This window comes from Anser brachyrhynchus, assembly GCF_964034855.1.
Source record: "Anser brachyrhynchus genome assembly, chromosome: 1".
Classification (NCBI taxonomy): domain Eukaryota; kingdom Metazoa; phylum Chordata; class Aves; order Anseriformes; family Anatidae; genus Anser; species Anser brachyrhynchus.
The window spans coordinates 202,798,941-202,813,587 of NC_137694.1; the positions used below are offsets into that span (position 1 = coordinate 202,798,941).

Below are 14,647 nucleotides of genomic sequence, written 5' to 3' on the forward strand. Positions count from 1 at the left end.
TAATTCACATGGTTGTGAGGGATACAGAGGAAAGGTTTAAAGACCTCAGTCCTTGCTTGTCACTCTCAGAAACTTTATGGCTGTTTCTGGATGGTCTTGTCCCCATTTGCTCACTCTCCTTCCCCCATTTTTTTCCACTGTAACTAGAGGTTTTCAGTCCTGCATTAAACTGTGGTTACACCATGGCTGATTTGACACCACCAAGGAAATATCTGAGGAAGAAGGGATGCACTACATGAGGCCAAAAACTTGATAAAGCAGTTTAGCTGTCAGGAAAGATGCTTTCTGTAGCCATAGGTGTGATCTACACTTCTGACCTGAGCTGGTCTTTTCCATTTTCATTCCTTTAGCTGTCTCCTAGCACAGGTTTGTAAGTCTGTTCTTTAATGTGGAGAGAGAAAGCTTAAGTGCTGCAGTACGGGAACAGAAGAGTTTGTATTGATATTTTCAAGTCAACTCTTGGATGTGTTTGGAAAACAAAATCAACAACCCTCCAAAGCATTCTCAGTTCTCCTCCCTTTGTGCCTGAGCTTTGTCTGCTCAATTCTTCACCTTGATTCAATCCTCAGATCCTTTCCCAAATTCCCTACTGTTTACACTGTGTTTACACCTTGGCTTGTCAGCAAACACCTGGATATGCCAGGTTAGAACAGGGGAGGTGGCAAGGTGCTGCCAGGGGAGCAGATGCAGATATCTTACATGTAAAGATAGGGGAGTCTATACTTCATCAAAAGAACTTGGTAGGAGGGCATTATCGACATCAAGCTTAGGGAGGGATCACTAAATTCATCAGTTATGAGGGATTTAAAGATGCAAGGATCTAAAGAGACTTGTAGATTACACTTTATTTGAGACCTTGGCTCAACAGTTGCTCAGGGTTGGAGGTGCTTCATGCAAGGGCTGCTCCCTAACACCGGCTACCAGCTGGAGGACACAGGCTCCCCATACCCCTGTAATTAATAACCAGCTGTTCAGGGACTCAAGTTATCTCAAAAACACAGAGCCTAAGTGCAAGTGCTATGCAGCATCTGGATCTCAGTGGGACATGCAGGAATTCTGCTGGTAGAATTTTATCTCCTGTCATTCGGCAGAAATGTTGAGAAACACTTCGTTTATCCCACCAAAATTAAAGCCCTCTCTCCCTCATCAAAACAGAGCTTGGGCCAGAACCTTGGTTCTTTTTTAGGATCAAAAGATTTATTAGATGAAAGCATCACTATGTTCATCCACCTTGTCAACCCTTAAAAATGCAGGTATTAATCTTGATTAAGATTTTCATTTGTGGCTCTCATCTTCAGTTAATTTAATCAGCCCTGTCTAGAAAAACTCTTGTCAGAATAATAATGCTCAGCTGAAGCTTTCAAATGGATAAATTTAAACAATGATATCAAGGCTTCAGCTGCAGTTATCATGAGAAAGTTTGAACAGAAAGTCTGTAATCAGATTACATCTTTGGAGAATGGCATAGAGAAATTCAGTAATCATTTAAAAAGGCATAAAATGTATGGGAAATCAGGCTGCTAGTTTAGCTTGGGGGTGGGAGGGAGGGAGGGTGTTGGCCTCCAGTCCTTACGCTGCTCGCCTCTTACTTGTGTTTTGGGCAAGGCACCCTTACTGTCAGTGCTTTTTATTTTTTTATTATTTTTTTTTTCCCAGCAGTTGTAGATGAGAACTGAGATAGCTCTTCTCTGCAGCATCGGACTGTTAGAGGTACAGAGGCACTTAAGTTATAAGGACGTGATTATAATTTAAGAAGAAGGCAGAGAAAGGACTTAGATCAGATTTTCAAGGTCTGATGGTGATCCACACCCTAACATTTGAATGCTCAGTCTGAAGTACTTCTTGGGGTCTGTTTTTCAGAAAATGCTGAAGCCACATTCAGCAGCCACATTCTAAAAATTCGAAGGGTTGATGAACACACAATTCAGAGCTAGGAGTTGTCATTCACCTGAAATAACTTTGCATGACATGCCCTGAAATGCAACATTCTCCCTGGATGACTTAAACGTTGCAGTTTCATAAGCAGTTTCAAGAATTCTTAGGCCAGTAATCTTTTAAATAGAATGTAAATGTAAAGCATTTCCATGGAAATGAATATATGTGCTTTGGATTCCTTCATTTGCAGTGTGGTTCCCACGTAAGATACCAAGCTGTTCTTAGCCATAGCAGGAGCATTGAATTACCAGCTCTTGCAGCTGATTCTTAGATTTAGATGCAATCATATGTCTCTAATTAATGATAAGATGATTTGTGCTAATGCATAAGTTATGTTGCACAATTAATTGAGTTGTTTATGAACAGTTCTCTCCTTTAGCCAACATAAAACCATATAATCTTTACAGAAATATGTTTCTTCTAACATATCTGTATGTCACTATAAAAATCTCAGAAATATCCCTTTGGGTTTTAAGAGTCACACTTTCCATTACTCCCTCTAGAATAGCTGGCCCTGTGCATTTATCTTGGCTTTATCTTGGCTTTTTTTTTTTTTTTTTTTGACACTTTGAAATATTAGGATCATATTCTGCTTGCTAATAAAGCAATTCAAAGAAGTTGCATTCATGCTTTCCATTTAAAGGCTTGTTCCCAGCTTGTTCAGTAAGATGGGCTCACAATACCCATTTTTCCTTGGCAAGATAATGCATGATGCTCTGTATTTTTTGTGAGGATCTTCATCTTCATGTTTTTATTCTTTTGCCTGAAAAATCTGACATCTTTAATACATTTCTTTAATACATTATCATTTTTTTTTTAATTATCTCATCTGTTTGTATCTTTCAGTTTAAAAGGGTGCACTGCCATTTCCTGGTTTAGCCATATTTTGTAAGAAAAGTTATGAAAGAAGGAATCTTACACTTGCTTTTTAAGAAAGGTTTTCCAGCTGGGTGGAAAAGTAAGTCTCCCAGTTCATTCAGCTGGGGAGAAAATCCATGGAGAGAGTGAAACAGGATATATATTTGTTGTAAAATCCAAATAGCTCTTGTTGGGCATCATAGGCAATTTTGTATCAGAGAGTTACATTTTATGACTCCCATGATGACCATCCATGACCAATGTTGTTAACTCTCTTCATACATTCACCAGCCACCAGTTTATTTTCCATGTACCTTAGCAGAGTTTCCAGGAGAATCTGTTCCATGATATTGCCAGGCACAGAGGTGAGACTGACTGGCCTGTAGTTTCCTGGGTTTCCTTTTTTCCCTTTTTAAAAATGAGGGTTATGTTTCCCTCTACCAGTCAGTGCAAACTTCATCAGACTGCCACTACTTCTCAAATATGATTAACAATGGCTTAACAATTACATTTGCCACTTCCCTCGGGACCCACGGATGCATCTCATCAGGTCCCGTGGATCTGTGCACCTTCAGGTTCCTTAGATAGTCTCAAATTTGATCTTCTCCTAGAGTGGGAGGTTCATCATTCTTGCAGTCCCTGACTTTGCCTTCTGGGCCTGGGCCACGTGGCTGCAGTTCTTACTGGTGAAGACTGAGGCAAAAAAGTCATTGAGTACCTCAGCCTTCTCCATATCCTCAGTGACCAGGTCTCTCATTTCCTTTCAGAGAGGTCCCACAATTTCTCTAGTCTTCCTTTCATCACAGATGTACCTATAGAAGTTTGTTTTGTTCCCCTCGATGTCCCTGGCCAAATTTAACTCTAAAAGGGCTTTGGGTTTCCTAACCTGATCCCTGGCTGCTCAGACAATGTCTCTGTATTCCTCTCAGGCTATCTGTCCTTGCTTCTACTCTCTGTAGGCCTCCTTTTTCTGCTTGAGTTTGGCCAGGAGCTCCTTATTCATTTGTGCAGGCCTCCTGGTGTTTTTGCCCAACATCCTCTTTGTTGGGATACATTGCTCCCAAGCTTGGAGGAGCTAATCCTTGAATATTAGCCAGCTTTCTTGGCCCCTCTGCCCTTCAGGGCTTTGTCTCAAGCAGATCCCTGAAGAAGCCAGTCTGCTCTCCCAAAGTCCATGGTAGCGAGCCTGCTGTGCTGCCTCGTCACTGCTCTCTGGATCCTAAACTTCACCATTTCATGGTCACTGCAGCCAAGGCTGCCCTTGAGCCTCACATTCCCCACCTGCCCCTCCTTGTTGGTGAGAATGAGGTCCAGCATAGCACCTCTCCTCATTGTCTCCTCCATCACTTGAAGATGGAATTTGTCATCAATGCATTCAGGGAAACACCTGGGTTGCCTATGCCCTGCTGTGCTGTCCCTCCAACAGATATTGGGGTGGTTGAAGTTCCCCATGAAGACCAGGGCATGTGAACGTGAGGCTGCTTCTGTATGTCTATAGAGAACCTCATCTGCTTGATCTTCCTGAGCAGGTGGCACACTTCCACTATAATGTCACCTGTCCTTGTCTTCCCTTTAATCCTGACCCATAAGATCTCTGTCAACTCCTTGTCATCTGAATGTTCATCCATGTGTCCTGGTCTACAGAAATGGTTGCTCTATCAGATAGTGGGCGTGTGGTTTCTGTGGCAGAGAGAAATCAGTATTTTGGTCATCAGATATTCCACTCACTGTGGATAGAAGGTTTTGTTTTCTTCCTTTAAACGCAGCCATGTTGTAAGTTATTTCTTTATACCTTGAAAATATATTCTCATATTCCATGTTTATATGCTTGCAGTAGCTGCAAGCTTGGAAGAAGAGCTTAGAGCTGCAGAACTAAAAACTCACACAGAGAGGCAAAGTGCTGATGCACTGATTAGCTGGTCCCTTTGTGGAGTGACAGTGTTGCTGGTAGAAAAGCCAAGTTTGTAGCGGAATGGCAGACACGAACTCCTTGGATTTCTTGGTTACCTTGGCAAAACTGCTTTTTTGTTTTCTTTATATGAACCTCTGCATCCTCCCCTGCCCCACAGAGTCTAACAAAGCAGGGCTATAAATAAAATGACAACTGAAAGGCCGTTTTATTACACTTTGTCTTCCTTTTTTTTTTTTTTGACGTGATGAGACTAAAAGTAACAAAAAGACATCTAATGAACAAAGGTTCTGTGATATCCAATCTCCATATTTCTTCTGCCCCCAAAAGGTACTGGGCAGAAGCTCAATGAAGGAAATATCTGTCTAAATCCTACAGCAGTCTGGTTGGCTTCTTTCTTCCTCACCACATAGACAAAGAGGGCAAACAGCTAATTAGCTACTTGCACAGGTAGCAGTAATATTTTCCAGACATGGAGATATTTTTAGCAATGCACTCCTAGCTAGACAGGCGTCATTTGGGAGATGCTGGCAATGCTGAAAAGAGCAGATGGGATGTGAGGGTGGTGGGATATATAAAGTGGGATACAGGAAAGGAGAGAAGAACTAATCGAAATCCATTGGGAATTTTATTCAGGGTATGTGAATGGGGAGAACCTAACCTGGAATCTAAGAGGGTAAAAGAGAGAGTAAATCCTCATTAAGTAGAAGAGGGAAAGGAAGAGGGAAAGGAAGAAGTGTGTCTGTGTGAAACATAAGGGTTACCATCAATTTGGCTACAGGAAATGAAAGAAGAAACAAATGCATGGTCACTCGCCTAGGCACTGTGCAGAGAAAAATCTTTTTGTCTAAGCCAGTTCCCTCCTTATCTTCTTCGTAGGATTAAAGAACTCAGAACTTGAGCTTGGCTATCACAAATCTTTTGGAGGAGTGAGCAGAATGGGCTCCCCTACTTGGGCTGCAGAAAACAAACCCTGATTATCAGGGGACTCTCTTTGATACAAGGATTAGACATTGAAAAAAATCATATTTAGAAATCATAAGTTTAAATCGTAGCTTCATCCTCCCCAAAAAACAAATTCTCCAACCCCCTCAAACAATTGTGGCTCATGGCCCAAGCAAATTCCTTTGGCTTTCTACATCTTGGTGGCTTAGTGAGAGGTACTTTGCACAAGCAATGGGTAAGAAGGTATCTTACCCAGGGAGCCAAGGTGACAGCTCTTGCCTAGAAAGGTCACGGACAATCAGGACTTAAGAAATAGAAAATTAAAATATGGAAATGGACTAACTGAAATGGAAATCAGTCTCATGATAGCCCTAACACCCTTCATCTTTATTCAGTGGCAAGCAAAAGTAACATGGAAAAGGTTTTCTTCAAAGGCCTTAACAAATAAGTGTATCTAGATTAGAGCAAAGACTCCTTCTGTCTGGAAGGCTGCTCCCTTCTCTTGAGGAAATCAAAGTGCCCGAATTGCGTATCCAAATAAGAGGTTAAGGAACCAAAAGGAATAGGAAAATAATTTGAATTTTGAAAGAGGCCCTGTCTTATATTTAAAGCCCAATGAGGCTCAGTTTCTCTGTATTGCACTTCCAGAGTAGAAATTATTTTAAAGTGGGATTTTATTAGAGTAAATATTGAAGGTTTTAGAACTGTTAGATTATGATGATCAACAGCTTATGCAAAAATTATTTTTATGATAAGAAACAGTATTTTAATGTCATAGAATACATTAGATTTAGACATATTTAGGCTAAAATAAGGCTCTGTGTTTTTATTTAAACCTTGGAACAACATGATAAATTCACTATCACTTAAACTCCAGTTCAGTTAGAACTTTTTTTTTTTTTTTTTTTTGGTCCCAGTACTGTTATTGTAAAGAGCTGGTATATTGTAAAAAGTAATAAAGACTCCCACCAGGTATGTTGATGGTTCAGTAGTTTAAATTTTCATTCTGGGGAAATATACTTTGCTTTCACAATGAATTTTAGTACAGTAAAGTGCTTTTACAGAGAAAATTAAAGCCATCTGTAAAAGATATGGATATATCACTTCATTTGATTGCATATAAATAGACCTGAGTATTTTCCTTGTTCTGCTTCATACATACCAGATTATACAAAGTGAAATGAAATGAACCATAGCAGAAAATTAATATGGGGGAAAAAAAAAAAAAAGAAAAACCAACAAAAAAAACACCTTGGTTTAAAAGGGGTGGGGGGAATAAGATTGATTTGAAGATGATTAAAAAAAGGCCACCAATATATATATTTCTGGATTCATATTATTTTATGAATAATGTATGCAATGGGATTATAGCTAATGAAAGGATGAGTCAAGAAATAAATGGGTTTATGTTGCCAGTGGGAAATATCAAGCAGAGTATAAGCAGCACTGCTATAGGTAAGCTGTATAACTTCATACTATTCTAGCTAATGTTGTGTGATCTGAAAAAAAGAGATGCTGCTTGCAAGAACAAAATCATAAAACCTGGAAAAAAGTGAAACAAGACAATGAGAGTAGGTATTTTCTTTATGATTTCGAAGAGTCTCCCCTAGGAGCCATTTCTAAACACTGTGCCTCCACAGTCAGGCACAGAGCTACATTTGACCGATTGCAGCGTAGGAGGAGAAACCAGACCAATATCTGTTATTAAAGATTTCCTTGTATTGAACCACTGCAGAGACACTGACAGACAGCGTAAACCTAACTGGCCATTCGGGAATCTTTTCTAGGAGATGTTTAAGCTGGTGTATTTTACCTAGCAATTAAGAACAGCTGGAGAGAGGGAAAGGGGGTTCGGTACCTTTATGCAAGTTCTTCTGCCGGGTGACCAGGAACACATGCAACACTGCAGGTGTCCCCAGAGGGAAGACAATGAAGGTTCATGGTCACTCTATGTCCCAGGATGCACTCTTGTCGTTTTACCCCTTGTCCTCAGCTTCCTTGTAAGTGTTCGCACAACCTTGTTATAACTGGGATTAAGGAACTGACTTATTTTAAATCCAAACTTCTCATTTGTTTTCATTTATTCCAGGATAGCTGAGGTGAGATAAAATCCCAGACCTGATTCATTATGCTTTTGCATAACGGCCAATACCAGTACAATAAAGGAACAGGGACAAGCATATCCAGGTGCTCAAAAGAGGTTAGCAGGACTGTTTCTTCTGGTGGTTATGAACCAGATTAAGCTGATTAAAAGCAACTGTGAAACGGTGCTCTGTGTTTCTCATTAGCCTGATAAATCCATGAACCTCTGTTAAGCATGCATACAGCCAGTACTGAGGGTTTAGCTGTTACATGGCAACTTTGCAAGTCATTAATAACTTTATCACATTCAAATATGTGCTACATCACTGGTTGCATCAGACTTGACACAGAGACTTTCGTTCCTGATTTACTGTTGTGAGACTAAGGCAAGGTAAGACTGACTACAGTAAAAGGTAGACAGAACATTGTTACTTAGATCTCGTTTACACAATTTATTTCACTATCATGAGACCTGACATTCTGTAAAAGAAATCTGGCAAGCAACATGTATTTGCATTAGTAAAAAAATGGAAAAGAAACAAATTTAGGGAAGCTGAGATGCTAGTCCAAGGACTCTGATTATACAGTAGTCATCACTTTAAAAGTTGGCACTAGTCACCTGATATTACAAAGTCACTTCAGGTAATTCCCATCCCAAGCATTTGGGAGAAGCATCGGTGCTTCAGTCCTGGCAGAGCTACTAAAGCTGAGGTTGTAAAGTCAAGGCATTATTTGCCAGTATACGCAGTTATATTGCAGGGTCATTTTTTTCTTTTACTTTTAAGTTGACTAAAGACAGTACAGGGACTCTCAGGCTGCTTGTAAACAAATTGAACCTGTCATAATGTAATAGTCTGATTAAAAATTAAGTTGCTGCCCTCAATTATTGTATGAAACCCAGCCAAGATTTCCAAAGCTGTGTCTTCCCTGCATTGAAACAGTGCTGAGGACTGCCCTGGGTTTCAATGCTTGCTCTGTGTCCCAGTCCTGGCTGCTGGGGAACTTTCAGCTTCCCCCATCACTTCCAAGTTGCAGTGTGCATGTGCACCCTTGAGCGTGACACCTGTTCCACCAGCCCTTGTGACACCACTTCCAAGTTGCCTCTCTGCCAATTCCTGGACTACCTAGTGGAGAGACTATCTGCTTGTGAGAGAGGCAACTGGGAGACCAGGGGATCCAGAGACTGGGTAAACTGGGTGTCCAAGGTCAGTTACTGAGGGATCCAGACTCTCTCTACGTATATATATGTATCTAAATTTTTGACTCACAGGCTTTCAGCCTCATCAAGCAGAGAGGACAAGAGGATGAGGTTGTTCGTACTGTTGGTATTTGTGAGTGCTGTATTTTCTGTGTTGATCTGTGTGGCTGGTCATACATATATGCGTATATATACATATACATTTGTATGCATTGTCTGTATGTGTGCCTACTGGGAAAATATATTCAGACTCAGCACTGTTGGGACCTGAGAACATGGAGCAGTGGTAGACTTACCTCTAGTGGTCTATCAGATTTGACAATCCCTCATGCTTTAAACACAGACTTGCACAAAACAGAAAAAAGATGTTTTAGACCAGTGGAGATGTTCCCTCATGTAATGATGTGCTTCTACATTTTATCTTGGAGCTTATATTGTCATGTAAATCAATTATATATCTTTGAAGTATGAATATTCATTTTCAGTGAAGGTCTGGCCTGCTTCATTGTTTTCCTTTACTCTGCCTTCTGAATCAAAGAATATTTTTTTATTTTTATTTTTTGTGGACCACAGTAGACCAGACCACCTCTAAAGCTGAGGAGCAATGTACAGTTGACATCAAGACCCTTGCTTATCCAGCCAAAGTAACAACAACTGCAGGCTGCCTCCAAAAAGAGCATTCTCTGGATGAGCCATGATAATGTGCACCATGCTGAAACCTTCCCACCTGTTTTACAGTACCATCGGGGCTGGAAAGCCAAGTGGTGCTTGAGGATCCTGGTGCTGCTCTGCTCCACCATCCCACCACAAGCACCTGTGCTTCCTTCCACCTCCTTTGTTTTAATTTATGGCACTGCACAATCTTGGTGCATGGAGAACGTCAGACAGGGGAAACAATAAAGAAGGAGAGAGTAAACATGACCAACCCCATCTACAAGACAAACAATGCCACTTTGCCCATGTCCCACTTTTTGGAAATATTCAAGGCTACTACAATTGCGGGGGATATGAGATATTTTAATATTCTCTCTACTGTGATTTAGAGCAGTTTTCCCCTATTTTTAAAAAGGCCCTCCACACCTATAGAGGAGTAGGGGAAGACAAAGGGTTTTCAGTCTTTCCAGCTGAAATTTTTTCTCTTTATGTCAAAAAATTTAAATATCCATAGCCATTTGGAGAACACACTGTTCCTTAGTTCACTGCTCCTTAGTGCGTTCAGTTGGGTGCAAAGGGCTGCACAGCTTCCAGTCATTGCTCCAATAATCAAGTAGTGCCCCAAGTGTTTATCTTCTGGAATACAAAAAGCAGCAGATCCTCCAAAGTAAAGGCTGCTCAGATCCTCCAAAGTCTATTGTAAGAAAAAGCTGCTCAGGCACCTGAGACCTGAAGAGGATTTAGACAAAAGAGTCCTGAGCAGAGATTGCTGCTGCATGTGTAGAAATAAGTGCTGCTCCTCTCTAAGAGGAGAGCTGCTCAGGGCTTCAACCCTGTTGTGTATAAGCCCAGAGCACAGCTGCCATACTACAAAGCCTAACCTGCCAGTATCCCTGCAACCCACTTTCTCACTCAACAAATCTCACTGAAAGATTCTTGTTTTCTCCCTTCTCGGAAAATTAGGTAGGCTGAACCAACAAGTGCTGAGCCCAGCTTATATTTGGTGGGTTGCTGATGGGTTACAACATAAAGAAATTTATTCCAACTGGAGAAGGAGATAATAGATGAGTGTGACACATCACTCATGACACTAAAGGCAGGAGATGAGTGTTGGAAATCATGTAGGAATTTGTGCAGTGGAAAGTGAATGTGAGTATTGTCTAGTGTGGACTAGGTAGTGCCTCATCATAACTCAGTTATTGACAGAGCAAGTTATCTCCTGCGGAAGCTTATTTTGCACTTATGCTAGAAAATACAGTGAATTTAGGTTAGGCTTAGCTGGGCTGAGATTCAGTCAGATATGTGATCTAAACTCTTATCTTTTTTTTTAGTCAAGCCAGTCTGTTTATACCAACAGAAGTCAGCGATGACTCTAACTAGTTGCAGGAGATAAGATTTTGTTCCTTAAAGTAGCTGTGTTGTTTCACCTCTTGCTGTTGAACCAGAGTAATTTTTGGCTAAAAGTATATGTTTCTCATTCACATTTAGGTATCCAGTGTTGCTCAACACTGTAAAAACCAAGAGATATAAGAGATGATCGTGTATCCTCTGTCCATTGTAAAAAAGGAAATAGAAATGTAATCATGCATTGAATGGAAGGAAAAGAAAAAAAAAGAAAAAAAAAAGTAACTTTTGTTGTAATATGTTTCCTGTGTTAGCTTGAGAAAGTTCATCATTGCCACTGTTTGCAGCTAACAGAAAAACATCACTTGAAGTAAGAGATAGTACAAATGCCAGCTGCTCCAAAGTTTAATAAATAGTTTCCCCTGAAGAGAAAGCAAACAGGCAGATTAAAATGGACTGCTGTGGCAATAGCTGGACTGACTGTAACCCACTCCTGTGCTCTGTAATTCATTTCTTTGGAGACTGAAAGATTGTCATTATTGAGGTTCACAAGGGCATGTAATATATAAATCACATCTACAGCAGCGAAGTGATAATTTCTTTTGATGAATAGAAGGTAGGTACACGTGGGTGAGAAAAGTACCATGTTTTCCTGTGATTTTTTACAATTTGAACAATTATGGCAGCTATTATTGCAGAAGTGCTGCAGGAAGGAAATTCAATGCTATGCTAGCTGTCTGCATCAGAGCTTGTCTTGATCACTGTGTCACAGAGAGAGCTTTCTCCTCCTCCAGCGTTAAGAGAATAGGTGAAGACTAACCATGTGGCTCTCGCCAAGTTTCAGGGTGAAGTAACCTTTCTTTTTAAAAACTACTAATAGCTTGCATAATGTGTAATGTACAAAGTGATCCATTCTTTAACTGCGTTGGCTGAGCCGAAATCTTGCAGCAAGAGTGATATGAAACGTGTACTTTAAATGGGACTATTTGAACTGAACCTCCTATACTATTGATTTTTAAGACCAGAATGGGTCATTAGAAACATCTAGCCTGAATAATGACATAGCAGGTGAGATTGCCAGCTACTGTATTTCACATACAATCCAGAAGGTGTCTGTTTAACCTTTGTCTCGCCATTCCCCAAAGCAAGGTAGATCAGCAGCACTATAGGTTTTATATATGTTTAATCAATACCAAGAGCATTTATCTCCAGAACCTGTTCCTTGTTCCTACTTTTTTATGCCTCTGATAATTTATGATCTACCTGTGGATTGCCAGAGGACCTGAGAGTGGGTTACTCAAGAAGTAGGTGCAGACTCAAGTGCACTATATAGTCTCAGCCCTCATCTGTTCAATGGGCAACACAGGGGGGTGTTCTGGAGGATGGTTGCCCTAAACCTGTACTCCTTCCCTTCTGCTTCTGGCCGCAACTGGTGCCATGATACAGGTTAGAAGAGCCTGTGGTGTGACCCTCTAAGGCTGTTTCTGTGTCTGGGTGTTTTGCAATTGCAGTAGCAGGAACTGCCCAACTTCCTTATTGAAATAGAAGTTAGAGCACAGGTTCAGTATCTTGGTGTACAATTTGCCTTTCAGCCTAGACACAGGAATATCAAAGAAGAGATACTGGGGAGCTGTGTTTCTCAGCAACACCCCAACCTTCCCACTTACACTCTGTTTTCCATGGTATTTATATGGTATTTTGCAGTAGATGTGAACTCACGCTACCCACATACTGAGCCCACTTTGAGTGAGTCAGCTCCATCAAACAAGCTGAGTAGCTGGTTAACATGGTACCAGCCCTGAGAGGTTAGGAGGCGAGGTTTAACTGCTCTAGCTCAGCACCAGCCCAGGACAGCTCCTTGGCTTGTGGTAACAGAGGCAGCGTGTGTCCTCCTGCAGATTTATAGATGCCCCCGAGGGAAAGCAGAATTAAGACAACTCCTTCCCTGTTACAATTTCTAAAATATTCTTTGCTTGAGTTTCCCACTCTTTCAGTACTGATCTGCTCTGCATCTCATACCTGTTGTAGGAGCCTGTGTGTGCCAATAAAACTTGAGACCAAAGTCCCTCCTGGCCCACACTTGAATGAGATGTTCTGCTGGGAAACACTTTTCTTTCTCTGACATCCCACCTGGTTAAACACAGCTGGATTCTGTGAAGTGGTGGCTTCCAGCACAGCAGCTGCTGGTAAGGGAGGGATTTTGTTACTCAGCTGAAAAGTGCATGCTGATCAGGGCTCTCTTCCCAGCAGGGGTCATGTAATATGTGCAAGGCAGGTAGGAGAGGTCTGATAGGCAACTGCCACCCAGGATGCATCCCAAAAATGCAATTAATTCTCCTGAGAGCTTTGAAAGTGGGGAGATAACTTTGTCAGCCTCAGTCATATGTACACAAGGAGTAAGTACTTATACCTGAAGTACTCCATGTGCTGTGAGTGTCTGTATCTCCCAACTTAAGTTTAAAGGAACCCTCTGTGCTAGATATTAGGCAGAGGTAAAAAGTGGTCTTTTTTGAGTGGACCCATCTGTATGGAGTAAAGTGATATCTTGGAGCATTACAGACTGTCCTGCTAAACACCATCATCCCAGCTCTGTTCTGGAAGTGGTGCAGAACACCTCGAGGTCAGGAGCAAATCCCAGGGGCTTCTCCCATAAAAGCTGAACTAGTTTATCCCTGGGAATAGCAGTAGACTCTGATGTTCATGTTTTCTCTGAGTAGAAGGACTTCAGTCATGTTTCACCTTCATGCCAGGGACTTCACCTCATCCACTGCCTTTACAGGGGCAGTTAGGAGGATACAGCGTTGGGCACAGACAGTAAGACCCTGAGCTGACAAGATGCAGAAGGACTGTGGTGGGAGGAGGTGTATTTCTAATGGCAGCCTCTTGACCTGCCTTTGTCTAACAATTTTCACACAGCTTTTTTTTTTTTTTTGTCCATCCCATAGTTCATTCAGTTCCAGAAAAATATGACTTTTAGCCTATGCCATTGTTTTTTGCAAACATACCTCAGAAAGCAATTAAGAGTCTTGCTGTGCTCATGTCAAGAGAGGAAATTAATCATATGCTTAGTGTTTATGCAATGACTTCTCCATTTTTACACTGTTTTATTATTAGCTGATATATCATTTTATTGCAATCTCCATCTCAGCTCTGCTTAAGTCATTTTTTTCAGTGTCTCTAAGTTTCCATATACAAAGTGGGGTTAACGCTTCCTTGGCTTCACACTTTGCTTGTGTTCAGACAATTCAGGATAAGGAATGACTGGGGACAATTCCGGATAAGGAATGCTTCTTATTTCATGTACTAAGTCTGGAACCTAGCTTTGCCTTACAAGAATTTCTAATGATTCTTTTTGAATGATTTCACTCTGAATGTTCCAAATTCTTGAAGCAAATAGTTTTTAAGAGCTAAAAAAAGTTCTTGTTTCCTGTCAACATTTCAAAACAATAGAACAACTTGGGTTTTCTCATGGCATTTTTTTTTTGGTTTCCAAAACCTGAGATGACATTTAAGAGAAAATGAAAATGTTCTGTTTCTTAAACAGAGTAAAAATAAGAGGCTTTTATTTTGACATCTCCTGAGAATGAAAATCAAATTTCCTCTTGTTAAAGTATTTTCCAACAAAATCACTTTTGACATAATGCTAACTATTTTTTTGGGGGAGGAATGAAGGGAGAAGGAATTGACATGAAGTTGAGTATATTGAGTACACAGGGGCTGAA

At 40.8% G+C, this 14,647-nt stretch overlaps 1 protein-coding gene and 1 long non-coding RNA gene across 2 annotated transcripts in view; one reads left to right on the forward strand and one right to left on the reverse strand.

Annotated features, from left to right (window-relative positions):
- TYR (tyrosinase) overlaps window positions 1-14,647 on the reverse strand; it is a 55,882-nt gene that overhangs the window by 9,870 nt on the left and 31,365 nt on the right. The window lies entirely within an intron of this gene.
- The window catches only part of LOC308182728, a 48,151-nt gene that overhangs the window by 8,704 nt on the left and 24,800 nt on the right, over window positions 1-14,647 (forward strand). The gene's annotated exons all lie outside the window — the stretch shown is intronic.